The sequence below is a fragment of the Nothobranchius furzeri genome, chromosome 3 (genome assembly GCF_043380555.1).
Source record: "Nothobranchius furzeri strain GRZ-AD chromosome 3, NfurGRZ-RIMD1, whole genome shotgun sequence".
NCBI classification, from domain to species: domain Eukaryota; kingdom Metazoa; phylum Chordata; class Actinopteri; order Cyprinodontiformes; family Nothobranchiidae; genus Nothobranchius; species Nothobranchius furzeri.
The window spans coordinates 800,001-816,119 of NC_091743.1; positions in this window are offsets into that span (position 1 = coordinate 800,001).

A 16,119-nucleotide genomic window follows, 5' to 3' on the forward strand; every position below is an offset into this window, starting at 1 on the left:
TCAGTTTATACATTCAAACAGCACAGCACTCTATTTAAACTACTTACGTGTAAATCTGTTATTTGTCCATCCATCCATCCATCCATCCATCCATCCATGCATACATTTTCATCCACGTATCCGGAGTCGGGTTGCGGGGGCAGTAGCGTCGAGAGGCCCAGACTTCCCTCTCCCCAGCCACTTGGGCCAGCTCCTACGGGGAAATCCCAAGGGGTTCCCCGGCCAGGTCCAGTAAGAAGTCCGCTCCGACAGATTCTGGCGTTTTTAAAAAGTATCCCAGGGGCACGGTAAGGGTCGGAGATGTTTAGTCTATTTAATTTCTGACTATATAAAACGATTTCTTCGGTTTTAAAGTGTGAAGTAAACTCCGATGAAGTAAAGTCCAAGTGGATCCCGTTCACGTTCATGGTTACATCCGTGTTTGTTTACCTTTTTTTCCTGCCAAAATGGCGTCTACTAACTGAGAGTCACGTGGGGTCCGGAGCTCTATATAAAAATATCTGATATTCAGTAGTTCTTGTCATAGCTCAGCTGGTAGAGTGGGTGACTCTCTCCCTGGAGGTTCGAGTCCGGGCAAGGAAAATAGAGTAGGTGTTATGCTGTTTTTTCCTAATTCCTGTGATATTATTTTACAGTTGTGACCATTCAACTGTCATTAAACGTCCGAATGTTTGCTGGGCAGTGTTTTAAAAAGTGCACATAAGGTAGATGGTTTTAACCATATAAAATTATATTTTTTGTGATACTGGAAAAATACATACTGAAATAAAACTACTGATTGAAAACTTTATGACTGTGGTTGTACAATATATGACTCACTAATACACTGCAAACTCCCTTAGAGTGGGGATTCCAAAGAGAGAGAGAGAGAGAATTTGTGTTCTGTCAAAGTTGTAATATTACTTCAGCCACTCTTGAGAGGAGACTCCAGGTAAAAATAGACTTGTGGGTGTAGGTATGTTCAAGTTTAAAAAGTTCTTGCCTCATTAATGTATTGTTTATTTTTTTCAGCATTTAATTGACAAATTATCCTTTCAAATAATTAATTGATGAGTTACATAATTGTCCATTTAGAATTGTTGAATGGACTGAGTCAAGTTTGGTGCACTTTATATATTTCAAAACATGTTTTTTTATTTTAATGATGCATATAAATAATTTAAATGTTAATTTAATGAAATATTTCTATTTTTTCATTACCTCACCTTTGTTTTGACAAAAACGGGACCTTGCTGGATAATATCATGGAGAAACTATTTGTTCACAGTACATGGCTCAGTGAGGATCTGTATACCAAAGGAGGAGATACTCAGAAATCTGTCTGCAGATTGTTACAACCCAGACTGGAAGTGGTGGGCTGTAATAAGAAAGGAGACCAAACAGAGGAGTGGGGGTTCAACAACTGATTTATTTAACCAAAGTAAGGATTTACTAAAGCAAGTTAGTGAACAGAAAATGGCCAGTGAGGACTCCCCACCACACAGGAGAGACCCAGTGAAAGCAGAAAAACAGTAGGCTTTGTAGGCAGCACCACACCCTGAGCCCAGGTGCCTCCAAGGCTGCTTAACGAGCTGCCTACAACAGAATAAAAACACAATTAAACACAAATGAAAACCCAATGAGACGGTAGGGGCATCACAACACGTTCAGGACTACCCAAACACCAGTAATTCTTGACTGCACTGATCTGAGGTGTCAATGGCCATATTCCCCTCTCTTCCAGAGTCATATATTTTCCTCAAGTTCAACTGCACTCTGAAGAGGCTCATTTGGATTGTGCCACATAGGCCAGTGACCTTTGTCTCAGCACTGTATGCTGGAACTATCAGCGACCAACCTGGGAATCTGGTGTGATGAAAATGCTACAACTAGAGATGGTCATCATGGTAGACAGGGGTTTCTTCATTGATGACATTGTGCCCTGCAAAGTGTACAGGCCAGCTTTCCTTTCTGGCAAACCTCAAATGTCTGCATGTGAAGTTATAGAAACAGAAGCCATAACATCTCTGAGAGTGCATGTGGAGCGCTCCATTCATCTGGTCTAAGAACACTAGGTTTTTGATTGTTATTCCCCTCCTTGCATTTGTAAACAATCAGCTATATGCTGTGGTTTTTCTCCTTACCAACTTTTAAAATAGCCCACTAGTGAAGGCCTGGGCAAAGAAGCCTGATGTCTGAGAACCTCAACATATGTACAGCAACCACACTGTATATTTACACACTTTCATAAAGAAACTGCATATCAAGCTTTCATTCAGATGACCTTCAACAGTGCTGCACCCTGCTGAGGGACATCCGAGTAAAACCTTGAGATGCATAACTTTTACAAAACCTTTGTAGTAAAGTTAGTAATTGGTTAATTTTTCAAATAAATGTAAAATTTTAAACCACTCTGTGAATCTTAACTTTATTGTGAAATGTAAAGTTAAAATATAATTTTGAAGAATTATTGTAATTTAAAAAATGAATTTGAAATCGTTTTAATTTGAGGTTAAATGTATTTTGGTGTTAAAAAAAGTTATCCACTTTAGTTTAGTATTGTTATTCATGTATCTTGTATATAGAAACAAGCCATTTAAAAACACCAAAATGCTTTGCAGAGTTATTTATTAGTCATCTAACAATCCATCACAAACAACAAACAAAGCAGAAATATATCATTTCCTCCACAGTAACTCTTAACATTTACACTGCAATACAAGCAATTACTGGCCAAGAAGGCATTGAGTAAGAACTAACAAAAGCTATTACCTGCTTTCTTCTTAATTGTATGACTTTGTGTGAGATCACCTCTGTGTGTGTGTGTGTGTGTGTGTGTGTGTGTGTGTGTGTGTGTGTGTGTGTGTGTGTGTGTGTGTGTGTGTGTGTGTGTGTCATTTTTGCGCATAATGTGTAGACAGTCCAGAAAAATACACGCATTTGGGCACTTATTTTCCAAAAGGCCAAACTCTGTCTGTCCCTCTGGATCACACACAATCTCATCTAGTGTTGAACACATCCAAGGTGCATCAGGGTGGATCATGAAACCACTTGGGTAGCAGCAGCTGACTTCTCTTAGCTTGCAGTACTCCACTATGGCTGTAGGCTCCAAGGCAAGACCCCAACACTTGTCAACAGTCTAATGGCTTGTTCCCAAAACCCTTATTGCAAGTTTCTCATCAGAACTTTCTGCCATGTTGTGACACACTTCTCTAAATTTAGTAGAAGTGATACGGCACCTCCTTAATCGGTGCAACTCAACACATGAACTCTGCTATCGTGTGCCATTTAAAATTTTGTATGACTTCCAAATAAAAAAAATTTAAAGGTCATTACAGAAATATCCATACACATAATAAAAGTATAATTAAAAGTTGCAACCTTGGTCCTTGGTTTGTGCCAATGTTCATTTTCTCCAAAGATGGTGCTGATATTGCAAACTCTGCAATAAAACATACGTAGGAGAAACCGGACGCCAACTCAACACACGAACAATAGAACACAGAAAGGAGTGCGAGAAAGAGGCAAATCGAAAACACACAAGAGCAGCAAAAGAAGAAGCAGAAAGTACAATAAAGAAGTCAGCCGTAACAGATCACTGCTTAAGAGAAAAACATGTAATGGACTGGGACAACACACGGATCATAACCACCGAACAACAAAAATACAAAAGATGGATCAAGGAAGCAATCGAGATAAGGAGACGTGGATGTGGGACCATGAACAGAGACGACGGAGTTTACACGCTGGACCGCGCATGGGACTGCATCGTCGGAGAGGGGAGAGCGGGCAGCAGAGGGCGACAACGTCCTCTGCTGCCCGCAGATAAACAGAGAAGGAAGTGACGCGCCACCATCAGCGTCAGCCTGAAGAAGCCGGCAGCTGTCGGCGAAACTGTAGCTACAAACAGGTAAACAAAACTGTTTCTGTGTTTAAAAAAGAACGAAAGCATGGTGCTGATGTTCAGTAAACACCAATGTTCATACTAGGGATGAGCCGGATACTCGTTTCAGACGAATATCCGGTACGGATAACGCATTTTTGACGAATACGAGCATGAAACGAGTAAAATGAGTCATTATCTGTAATCGTGCTGAAGGAAAATCTTCACTGGGTAACTGACTGTCTTCACGCTCTGTGATTGGCCAGTCACATAGAGCGCCCGCCCCTCCCTACTTACAAAACTCTCTAGCCGACCGGGAGCTCAGTCCGGCCGGCTCATCCACGCACACACACACAGACAGTAACGGATCGCGCTGTGATGGCTTCACTGTTGCTCACGTTTCTTCAGTTTTCCCTAGGTTTTCTTCAGCTCGCCTCTTTTTCGGTTGAATATTTAAAGTTACTTTTTTCGTAACTGACCTGGTGCATTTGACAAGACAGAGCTGACTTGCTGTTGTCACTACCTCCACTCCGGTCGGTTTTTTTTTTTAAACTCCCTCTCTCTCTCTCTCTCTCTCTCTCTCTCTCTCTCTCTCTCTCTCACACACACACACACACACACACACACACACACACACACATTAATCAACATTTCTTTGTTTAACTTTGTGTGGGAAAATGCCAAGAACGTTAAGAAAAAATCAGTTTAATCAAATTAAAATTAAAAAAATATATAGAAAGTTGTGTCATATTTCCTAGTTCCTACTGCATGAGTTCAGATGTATTAATCCATGCACTCAAATGTTAATGTTCTGATTTTATTGAAAAACTTGTTCTGTAATAGTTTCTTTACTATTGTGATCAAAAATATTTAATCTCAATTCTGAGGCTGCTCTGTAAATAGTTTTCAAATAAACAACACACATAGCAACTTCTGATCAATCCATATCAATTTCAGACTTAAAATAATACATTGATGTAAACCACGTCCACTTCCGGTTAAACCACGCCCACTTCCGGGTTATGCCACGCCCATTCCGAGTACAGATACAGATACAGATAATTTAGTTGGTTGAACGGATACAGATACAGATACAGATAGTGGTGTACTCGCTCATCCCTAGTACATACAGTGTTCTAGTCTGTAATTTGAGTGCCAATTCTGGAGGGGAAGAGATATCTGTGTGTAGACCATCTTCACTGGTAGCTGGTAAGACAGCACGCTTCCCTCATGCACAGAACCAAACATGAATTCAACCAGAGGTACATCACCAGAGACAGCCATGGCTGTGATGATGGGAGCCTCATCTTCACCAAGTCTTTGATACGTCTCCTGCACCTTAGGAATAGAGATGTCTGGCTGAGGGCATCTGAGTCTTTAATACAAACTACTTCTGTGTAAGGAGAAAAAATACAAATGATTTGTGTGAGTGTGTGTTTTACGGACAGAAACACATACCTATTTTCTTCTACCAGTGTCCTTTCTCTTGGAATTGCTGAAATGATGACAATGTCAATAACTGGACCAGGTTTTATACCCTGTATCCAAATAAAAACATGAAATAAAGTAATTCCAGAATTATCCATACAAAAATTAAAATTATAATCAATAGCATGCAACCTTACCCCCAAATTCCACTACCTCCGCTCCGGTCCGCAGCCGCTCGCTTCCGAACTCAATTTTTACTGGTACCCGCTCTACAACGGCTCCGCTCCGGTGCGGAGACCTGAGGAGCGCAAACAAGCATGCGCGGGATTTTCGAGATCTTGCGATACAGTCCGAGCAATAAACGAGGAAGTTAGATCCAAACACCCGTTGTGTGGGAGAAGCATCGGCATGAACTGTTTAATCTGCCCATCATTTGTGTTGAGAGATCAGCAGTGTTTGGATCAACAAAGTGTGACTACTTTGATAGTAGAAACTGTATTTGTGGCTTACTTTTGTGCATTTAAACTTCAGCCGCCATTGATAGTTGTTAAAAGTTCTTAAACCTGTGCATATTGTTGGTCTTTCTTCTGTTAGACCAAGCACGGGTACGGAGAAGATGGAGTTAAACACCTTTTGAGTTGGCAGAATGTGGAGACAAATGATCAGAAGTCCAGTCACTGTTTTCACCGCTCATGAGGGGGAGAGCCTTTGCAACATACAGCAGGTCCCGCGACCTGCTCCCGTCAGTTGCTTCGGACAGACTCTCCCCGTTCTGCTGAAACGGCTGATTTTTATTGACAAGCACAGGAATGTAACATACGCAGTTTGCCATACACACACGTGATTCTGCCATCTGCACCTGCAGATGCACGTCAGCTAATAGCCTTGTTAATGAAAGACCAATTCATCCCAAGGACATGCAACCTTGAGATGACCAGGACACATCCTGCAACATCCTTTGCTAACAAAGACAGTTGTTCTTGTATTGAGGAACTGAAGGAAGGAACACTTTCACTCCCTTTTGGAGTTCCTGCAGCTGTTTAGAGCTCATGCAGGAGAGAAGCACAGAGAGGCCTTTGATATTATAACATGATCCCATAATGAAAAGAGTAGCATGTAACAATGAATAATAAAAGAGCTTATATGAGAGTTACATATATTTTCAATCCCCCTTTTGAACTCTTTTAAGAGTTCAACAAAGATGTAGGAAATCAAAACAACAACACCAAATTTCATCAAAAAGAATCTAATAAGCAAAGTTTTAAAATACAAATACAAACAATCAATCAGATTACATTTTCTCATATTTCTAGCAGTAAACTAATACAAAAAACATGATCATATATTTAACTGAACATGTTACAACATGAATGGATCGCATGCTCACCGTATGAGGGCGAAAAACCCTAATTATCGTACGTCAAATAGGGAAAATTCCCCCATGTCCCCCCATTTTGGGGCGAACGCCTTTTGGCACAGAGTGGGCATGCCTAGGACATCAATGATCAAAAAAATAAAAACAACACAATCAAAAAACTCATAGAAATGAACAGGTGAAGGGATTGTTACATAAATCACTGAACATTCTCACACTCTAACATCATCTTCTTCATCATGAGAGTCATCACTATCATCAGAGGGTTCCCTTCCCAAATAGATGTTAGGATTGGCTAGTAACAAGGGCATCTGGATAATTGGGTCAGCAGGTTGAGGAGAGATGGCAGTGGTGATCAATCCTTGTAAAATAAATGAGGGTGTAAAATATAACCCTTGTAAAATGTTCGTATGGTGGTTACTTCTTCCCCCTGTTGAGGTCCCTTCACTGGCTCCAGGCAGCTGCAGGGGGTGATGATATCACAATTCTCGTCCTGCAGGATGTGGTGGTAGCTTGGCACGCTACCTCGTCCCGCAGAATTGGTAGCTTTGCACGCTATTGCAGTCAGCTACTTCTCTTCCTGGTTTTAGTCTGTGATCCTTTTTTTTTTTTTTTTAGTTAGGCAGATGTCAGCTGCTTCTCGTCCTGGTCCTTGGGTACTTTTTCTGGTCAGGCAGATGTCGGCTGCTTCTCTTCCAGGTTAGGCTCCTCCCGTCCAGCCGGACAGCGTGTGACGTCCTCTCCGTGATCCTGTATGGCCCGGTCCACCTTGGTTCCATCCACTTTCTTTTGGTGACCTTCAGCAGGACCCAGACGACGCCTGGCACCGAAGGCGAAGTATCTTCATGTGTGGTTTTGGTCCAATGAAGGCTTTCTCGGCTTGTGCAGTCCAATTGATCTTGGCAGATAGTTGGTAGGAAGATTCACACTCTGGCCGGACCAGAAGTTCCCCGAACCGATCGCCTAGGGATTAAAGGTTATGCACAAAAATGTCCTAGCTCTTACTGACCCTAGCCTCTGATACCTTCAACATCAGACACATACAGTTACGAACAGCAAGCGCAATTAAAGGTACAGTGACATCACGACATGGACACACACAGACACACAAAAACATACACATGCACATACACAGAGAGAGAGGGAGAGAGTAAGAATGTGTGTGGGAGAAAGAAATGAGTGGGATCCACTTCGCCACCAGCATCTCCACCTGTGTCACAGGGAAAAAATTACAAAGAAATTAAAACATAAAGCAAACAACAATAATTCAATGAGTATAAATGATCAAACTAAAATATACAACCATGCATGGGTTTTATAACAGTTCCGGCAACACTGGAGAGGAAGCCTTGTACAATGAATTCTTAAGATGTCCTTCATCAATTAGAGGTTATAGCCAAATTGTTTCAGGATCCTGAAGTTGAATTGGTCAATTTACTCAGAATAGTCCAATGGCTTTGTTGATGTTTCTCAAGGCTCAGCCATGCCCATATAGATAAATAAACAAACAAACAAGACAAACACAGTCAAACACACGGTCCATACACGTCTCTGTGCCCTCACACACCAAGCAAATGTCAGACTAAAGCGAAAGTGTGAAAACACTTAACCTAACGCTAAATCAGTGGAAAGAAAAAAATAAGACCTAAAGCGTGTGATCAAATTAATCCAACAAAACTTCCCATAACTGCCGTTCTAAACTCATGTTGCGGTGTGATCTCTCCAATTAGAAATTAGGACAACCACTTTTACTATCAATTCAACCAAATAGTTTCAGGTTGTCCCTTACCTAAACTACCTGTCTTTCTTACCTTCTTTCTTTCTTTCTTTCTTTTTTAAGAACACTACTCGCACAAGAAATCCTAAGAATTAATTCACTACTTAAGGTTAATTCATAAATAACGAAACTGCAGTTACAGGTTTGTTTGTACATAGTATTGGTAATCAGCAGTTTTTTTTCCTTATCTCCTCATCTAGAAGTGTGTTTCTGTGCTACTCCTCCATCTATAACACAAGTTAGTATCATCCTTAAAGCATCTGAAATTAAGCTGCATTGCTAAATCAATAACGTGATTTGTGCTAAGAAATACTCCCCTATCCTCTTCCTTTTTCCAGTGGCACTGAATGACAGATTTTAGATCAATTTAACGTTTTATTACTATTACGTTTCATTTAATTAATTTTGCTTTTTCTCTCTTATTTTTATCTATTTATTTATTTATGTTATTTACTTATTTATCATGCCATCCTGTGATGATAATCTTAAAGACTTTTTAGCCAATTGTCGTCAAAAAGGCCAATTAAAAATATTATGTTAAAGATTTCACAAGATAAAAATGTGAACATAATTTTTGTCGAATGAGGGGTACCATTATTCAATATTTTTGTAACATTATTTTCTGCGTTAGAACTTACAGCTGATAGAAAAATATAGGATCAGCTAGGTTTGGCTAGATCTGTTGGGAAACTCAACGGAGCTGAAACAACACTGTTGTCTCGGATGAGATGTTCCATAAATCATTTAGTCAGCTGAATGCCAAATTATTCATTTAATGTTTATTTTTATGCAATGAATGGAATGGGATGGAACGTTACTATAAACTGTCCGGAAATTTGCGCATGTTTGCTCGAAGGAGAAAACTGTTGAAGCCTAAAGCGTTCTCCTAGACTTATAAATAGACACCGTTTCCTTAACCAATGAAAATAAGTGATGACGCTGATGTATTCCGTTTTGAAAAGAAAATAAGGCTTTACTGCATGTCCGCTGCAGCTGAGAATCCTAAGACAATAAAGATTATATTGACGTCCAATGGTGAGTTGGGCTGAAATCCAGGTTACTAATCCTATTATTTATTTATTTATTGATATTATTATTATCTTTTTTTTTTAGGCTAACTTTCTCAGTTAACAATGTTCTACAGTAGTTTAGTAAATTTTCCACAGTTCTGACATTTCATCAATTCAACTGGTTGTTGCCAAAAAGCCTTGTTCATTACCTGACTGCAGCAAGCACTCTTTTACTGGGTGTAACCATAGGAAACAGTCTCTTTTGAGCCTCTCTTTGTAAGTCCAGGATGACCACCGTCATTGATTAAAGTTCACATGTTAGCACACATGCTCCCCCTTTTGTACTTTGTTTCATCAGCAGCAGGGCAAATAAGTTTCTGCCTCTTTGTCCATCTTGTAGTGCTCCCCCGTCTCGATGTTATAAGTCACAGCCTTTGGTGAGGGCTTCCAGGTTCTCTTTGTATAGAAGTCAGAGCCAAACATTCTTTGCAGCTGGTTGTGACAGGCCCACCCAGTAAAGTTCATGCCGCCACAGGTCGCAGCAAACGTCTTCCTTAAATATGTTGATTGGGTTGAAATGACAGAACTTTCTCTTTTACAAATCAAAATCAACGATGGTTTCTAATAATTAGTCGACTTTATTGACTCAAAGGTAAATCTAGACTACTTCCTATGCACAATTTGTTCTGAATCATCAAATCAGTTCTACACAGGTTTTAAACATTAGGCACAATCTATCCCAAATGCAAGATCCCTCCTTTCATTTTTTATTTATCTATTTTTATTTTAGGAAAATAACTACCAGTTTTAACTCAAAACAGCCTGGTACAGTTTCTAGCCAGGTTACAGGAAATAATACTTAGTTTATCTGTTTTTTCATTATTCAGCGTCCCAAAATCCAGCCATTAACGTTAATGGTTCTTAATGTTGAGGCAAGACAATTATTGGATTTTGTTTTATAGCAAGATTTAACAAATATTTTGTTTCTTGACTGATTATTTGTTAATTTTATGGTTTTCATAAAGATGATCCTGAGAAGTTCAGAGCTGCTTTTCGCAGCACCCTGTGCTATTTTTAGACTATGGGATTCTTGTGTGTAAAAGTGGGTGGAGTCAGGTCCCCAGGCTGAAACTCCAGTCATTCTCACTAGATCTGTCCGAGAGGAAGGATCTCCTGAATACCCTAACCAGAAGCCTTAAGGTACGTCCAAAACACCGAAAAATATCCTTTCTAAAGTCACAAATTGCTTAAAACTGCATGTTACACAGAAAAACAGAGAGAGCGAGGGAGTCCAGCTGACTCCACGGCCCATAATCAGACAAAATACTTCCTTTATAACCACAACCATGCAACTTTTGTATTTTAAAGGATTTACTTGTCATCACACTAACGATAAATTCTTTTTCTATTGTTTCCACAGTCTCTTGAACTAAATAACCGTCTAGCAAAAACATGGACCGCACCGTTTCTCAAGCAGCTGTTCCCTCTAATAAAAACTGAGTCATTCAGGAGAAGATCCAGCGAAAGCAGCATTTACTTCTCATGCAAGAAGACACGCATCCACTCATTCACAAGGCACAGAGACATTCTTTGTTTGTCACAGTTTTTTTTTTTTAAAGTAAGTCAGTCCGTCACTTATTTATTCTCCCTCTCTCTATATATATATAATATTTTAAGCACAGAATTTATTTAACACTGCACTGGTTATTTTCAGAATTTAATGCTTACTATGCTTTTAAGCAGGCCTTATGTAACATTAGAGCAAATCCAATTGCAATTTTTTTTTTTTTTTTTTTATCTCCAGGCCACTTAACCCCCAGATCGGGGTCCCTCACATGCTGCTCCGCACACAAATGATTATCACGCTTGTACACTACATATGTATATATATGTATACACATATACATACATACACACATACATACACATATGCTACTTTAAAAACCTTTTATTTATTAACTTATGGTGTTCTGTTCAAAGACTGATCAGAACAGGGTTGCAGAATTTGAATTTTGCGTAGCTCCAAACATTAATTTTAGCACTGCAGTGTAATTTACATATACGAGTTGCAACTTTTTAAAGCTCTTATTTATCTTATTTATTTATTTTCTGGTACCGCATCAGGCCTTCACACACACCATCCAGCGCTGTACACACACACACACACACGGAGCTCCCAAAACTCTGCTCTGCATTCTGCACTCTCCTAGTGCTGCACTTTCAATCCAGAGCCGTAAGCAGCCTCTTGCTGCGCTTCACACACACACAGGCTGAACTCAGCTTACACACACAGTGAAGCTTGTCTACAGCTGTGCCTTTTTCTCTCGATTCTGCAGCCTTCACTTCCCAAATCTTGCTCCAGTTACCTCTACTGTTAACATCTACCCCTTTTCCTTCATCCCCTTTTCTGCTGACTTTCTCAATAAAACCTTATTTCTCGTGGCTTCAACTGGGCTGCTTGTCATATTTTAAACATTGCTCATTTTATGCAAAAACAGTTACCTTAGAACATTTTTCTCATCTCATGCAAAGGTCCTCGACCTTTCGAATTTAGGGAGCTCTCTTTAGCCTCCCAGGCCCTTAACCCATACCAGGTCCTCGACCTGTACTTTAAACTTTAGGGAGCTCTCTTTAGCCTCCCAGGGCCTTAACCTAAACCAGGTCCTTGACCTGCAGTATTTTAGGGTTCCCACCCCTAAGGCCCTACCCTAGCTTAATATAACCTCGTTATATTTTCTATTCGCTCGTCAGCAAATAGTGTGGTCAGCCACGACCTGGAAATGGAATTTAGGGCTCCTCTAATAGCCCTGGGCCTCCAACCCTTCTTCTGTACTATTTCCTTATCTCATTTATCATTAAACCATTGTAAAAATCCTTATCTTATTTCACCATTAAACCATTACAAAAATCTCTTATCTCTTCTGCACTTGTCTCCACTTTCTTCTCCAACTATTATTTTTAGGACCACAGCTACTATGATTCTGGACACAAAGGCTTTGGATAAATCCAATGAGCAGTTTTTAGAAATAAGGTTCTGCTCACCTTGTTTTCCACCGCGGTGTTCTGTGCCAAGATCGTTCACTGGGTCGGTTGGTCAAATTGTCCTCCAAAAACTCCTTTTTCTTCAAAAAGAAAAAATCCTGTTCGTGACGCCAAATTTGTTGGTCTTTCTTCTGTTAGACCAAGCACGGGTACGGAGAAGATGGAGTTAAACACCTTTTGAGTTGGCAGAATGAGGAGACAAATGATCAGAAGTCCAGTCACTGTTTTCACCGCTCATGAGGGGGAGAGCCTTTGCAACATACAGCAGGTCCCGCGACCTGCTCCCGTCAGTTGCTTCGGACAGACTCTCCCCGTTCTGCTGAAACGGCTGATTTTTATTGACAAGCACAGGAATGTAACATACGCAGTTTGCCATACACACACGTGATTCTGCCATCTGCACCTGCAGATGCACGTCAGCTAATAGCCTTGTTAATGAAAGACCAATTCATCCCAAGGACATGCAACCTTGAGATGACCAGGACACATCCTGCAACATCCTTTGCTAACAAAGACAGTTGTTCTTGTATTGAGGAACTGAAGGAAGGAACACTTTCACTCCCTTTTGGAGTTCCTGCAGCTGTTTAGAGCTCATGCAGGAGAGAAGCACAGAGAGGCCTTTGATATTATAACATGATCCCATAATGAAAAGAGTAGCATGTAACAATGAATAATAAAAGAGCTTATATGAGAGTTACATATATTTTCAATATGAAACAAAACACGCCTTTTGTTTATCGATTTATTGTGAAAAACGGAAGTTGTGCTTGCTCCTTTTCCTGTTGGGCGGTTGTGATTTCTGTCCATTTACTGCGGAGGTGCTCCGGCGTCCGGCAAAAATAGGATCGATTCTATTTTTGCTGGAACAAAGGGCGGCGCACGGCCGCAGTAGTGGAATTGCTCTGATTGACTACAACGGGACCGATTTTGCTCCGGCGTTCGTGTCGGAGTGGAGCGGAGCGGAGCGGAGCTAGTGGAATTTGGGGGTTAGTCCTCGGTTTGTGTTAGTGTTGTTAAGTTTCTGTGCAGCTGAACATTGGGGGAACCGATGTAAGTCTCAGGTGGGAGTTATACACGGTCTGGAAGAGTAGAACTGCAATGACAGCACAAGGCCGTACCTGTCACACGTACACCGGTACATCACTATTACCACCATATTTGACTGTCTTAGCACAATAAGTTAATGCACAAAATTTTGGTTACACTAAAACAACATAACCCTCCCACTGTCCTAATGGGTGACCCCGTGAGGAAAGTAGTACCACCTCTACCTCAATTTGAGCCAGGAAAAACCCTGGTGGCTATTTTGAAGAAAATAACATGTTGGTGTCCAAACTTTGGGCCTGTACTGGTTATATTTGTAATGTCTTACCAACTGCCTTGTATAACATCCATGCTCCTTTTAAGGCTGCTAATTGAGAGTATGTATCCTCCAATTTTCTGGAAAGCTATAAATAATTGATGTGATGTGAAATCTTTTGCCTCACACATAAAAAAAACAGATTCCTAAAGAACATTTCATACATTGTAACTAGGGGTGCAATGATACACAAAATGGACGGTTCGGTTCGATTCGATATATTTGTGTCACGGTACGATATTTTTTCAATACAAAAAAATTGTATTCATGCCTTTTTTAATTTGTCATTCATTGAAATTTATTACAAATATTCTTTTTAACTCAAAAGTACAATTTTGTAAATTAAATGTTGCTACAATAGCAAACTTATGTAACGAAGAAAATAATCTGTGAAAAACCAAAGTAGCTTTTTTCCAAAATAATAGCTATACTATAGCCATCCTCTGGGCTATATTCTCAGCAGCAATTAAACAAGGTCCCTATAAAATGAACCAATGTTTTATGGAACTCCCCCTCACACTCATCTTCTGGAGTGCTAACACTTAGCTGCATATACAACAAAAATAACTTAAATAAAAGTTTCACTTAAATACAAACCAAATACCATTTACTCAACTTCCATGTTTTTCTTCAGAAAAATGAGGATGTCAACATGTTCTGCTGACAGTACAGATCTGCTTGCTGTGACAATGTCACCTGCAGTGGAAAACACCCTCTCTCTTGGGACAGAGGTCCCTGGTACAACCAAGTAACACAGTGCCAACTTGGAAAGGTGAGGGTACAAGCTGTGATGTTCTTTCCACCATCTCAGTGGATTATCATCGATGTGAATGCAGCCCGCTAATCTATACAAGTTTATTTCCTCATCTGCCACTTTGGCTGCAGACCTGGTCCTTGGCTCCTGTCCCATGAACAGTTCTCCAAACAACTCCTTCATGGCTGACTTCTTCTCTGGTGGAGATGATGATGGTGAATCTGAAGAGTGTGGTGCTTCAGTATCCGTAGAGGGGGCTGTTGTTGTGTTGCCTGCAGCTTGGCCCTGAAGAAATACAAAAAACAAAAATACAAATAAATTAAATTAATTGTATTTTTTTTATTAAAACTTGCAACTCATGTAGTAGCAAAAGAAATTATCAAACATTTATAGAATAATACTTACTTCTTCAAAGCTCAGGACAATCTCTGTGTTGAGTGCTGCAAAAATTCTCAGTTGAGTGGCATCATCCAAGTGTCGCAGGGACTTGAAGCGTGGATCTAAAGCTGTGCACTTGTGGAGGCAATGCTGAATGGCAGGATCTGTGTATCTCTGCTCCAGGTCATCCCTGATGTTTTTTTTTTTACATCTCTCACTGTTGCTGAGCTCTGTGTAGCTCTTGACATCCAGCCGTCTGAGGTCAGAGCAACAGCGGGTGCTGCTGACACTGCCGTCTCTAATTTGGCTTTCGTCTCATTGTACAAAGCAGGAACTGCGGTCTCGGTGAAATAGGTTCGTGAAGGAAGATTGTAACGGGGCTCAAGTACTCTCAGCATCTCCCGAAACCCGATCTTGTCTACTACAGAAAACGGTTGCATGTCGACAGCAATAAAAGTAGCTATCGCCCTGTCTATTTCTTTTGCCCTCTTGGAATCACGTGTAAACGGCTGTCTAAATGACTCGGAAAGAGCTTGTTGCATGCTTGGTTGTTGTTGTTTTTCCCTGCCTCCACTTGTCTTTGCATCAGGGTGATGTACAGCCATATTTGTTGTGTTCCCGCTGACGTGATTAAGCATTGTGTGGCATCTCCGACATACTGTGGTAGTTTTGTCTGTGACACGCTTACCATCAGGGTCACGCTTCACATGAAAGCCAAAAAAGTTCCAAACTCCAGATCTGAAAGACGGAGGAGGTTCAATCTCGGGGACCGCTGACGCAGCTGCCATGACTAGCGATTAGCCAACTTCTCATGTCTCGCTACCAAGCATGTGGGCGGCGCTAAGTGGATCTGCGCTCGACAATGCGACCCCAGGCGGAGTAGTCGAACGCAGATCACCCAGATCCACTGGATCTCATCGTCAGAAGAAAAAATTATAAAAATAAATTAAAAAATACTGTATTGTTCGGTACATATGCGTACCGAACCGAAAGCTCCGTATTGAACGGTTCAATACGGGTACATGTATTGTTGCACCCCTAATTGTAACCTATGAAACAAACAAATAAAATAATGTTTCATTATTTGGATAATGTGCACAGCAGTTAATATCACTTATAATTTTCTATTATAC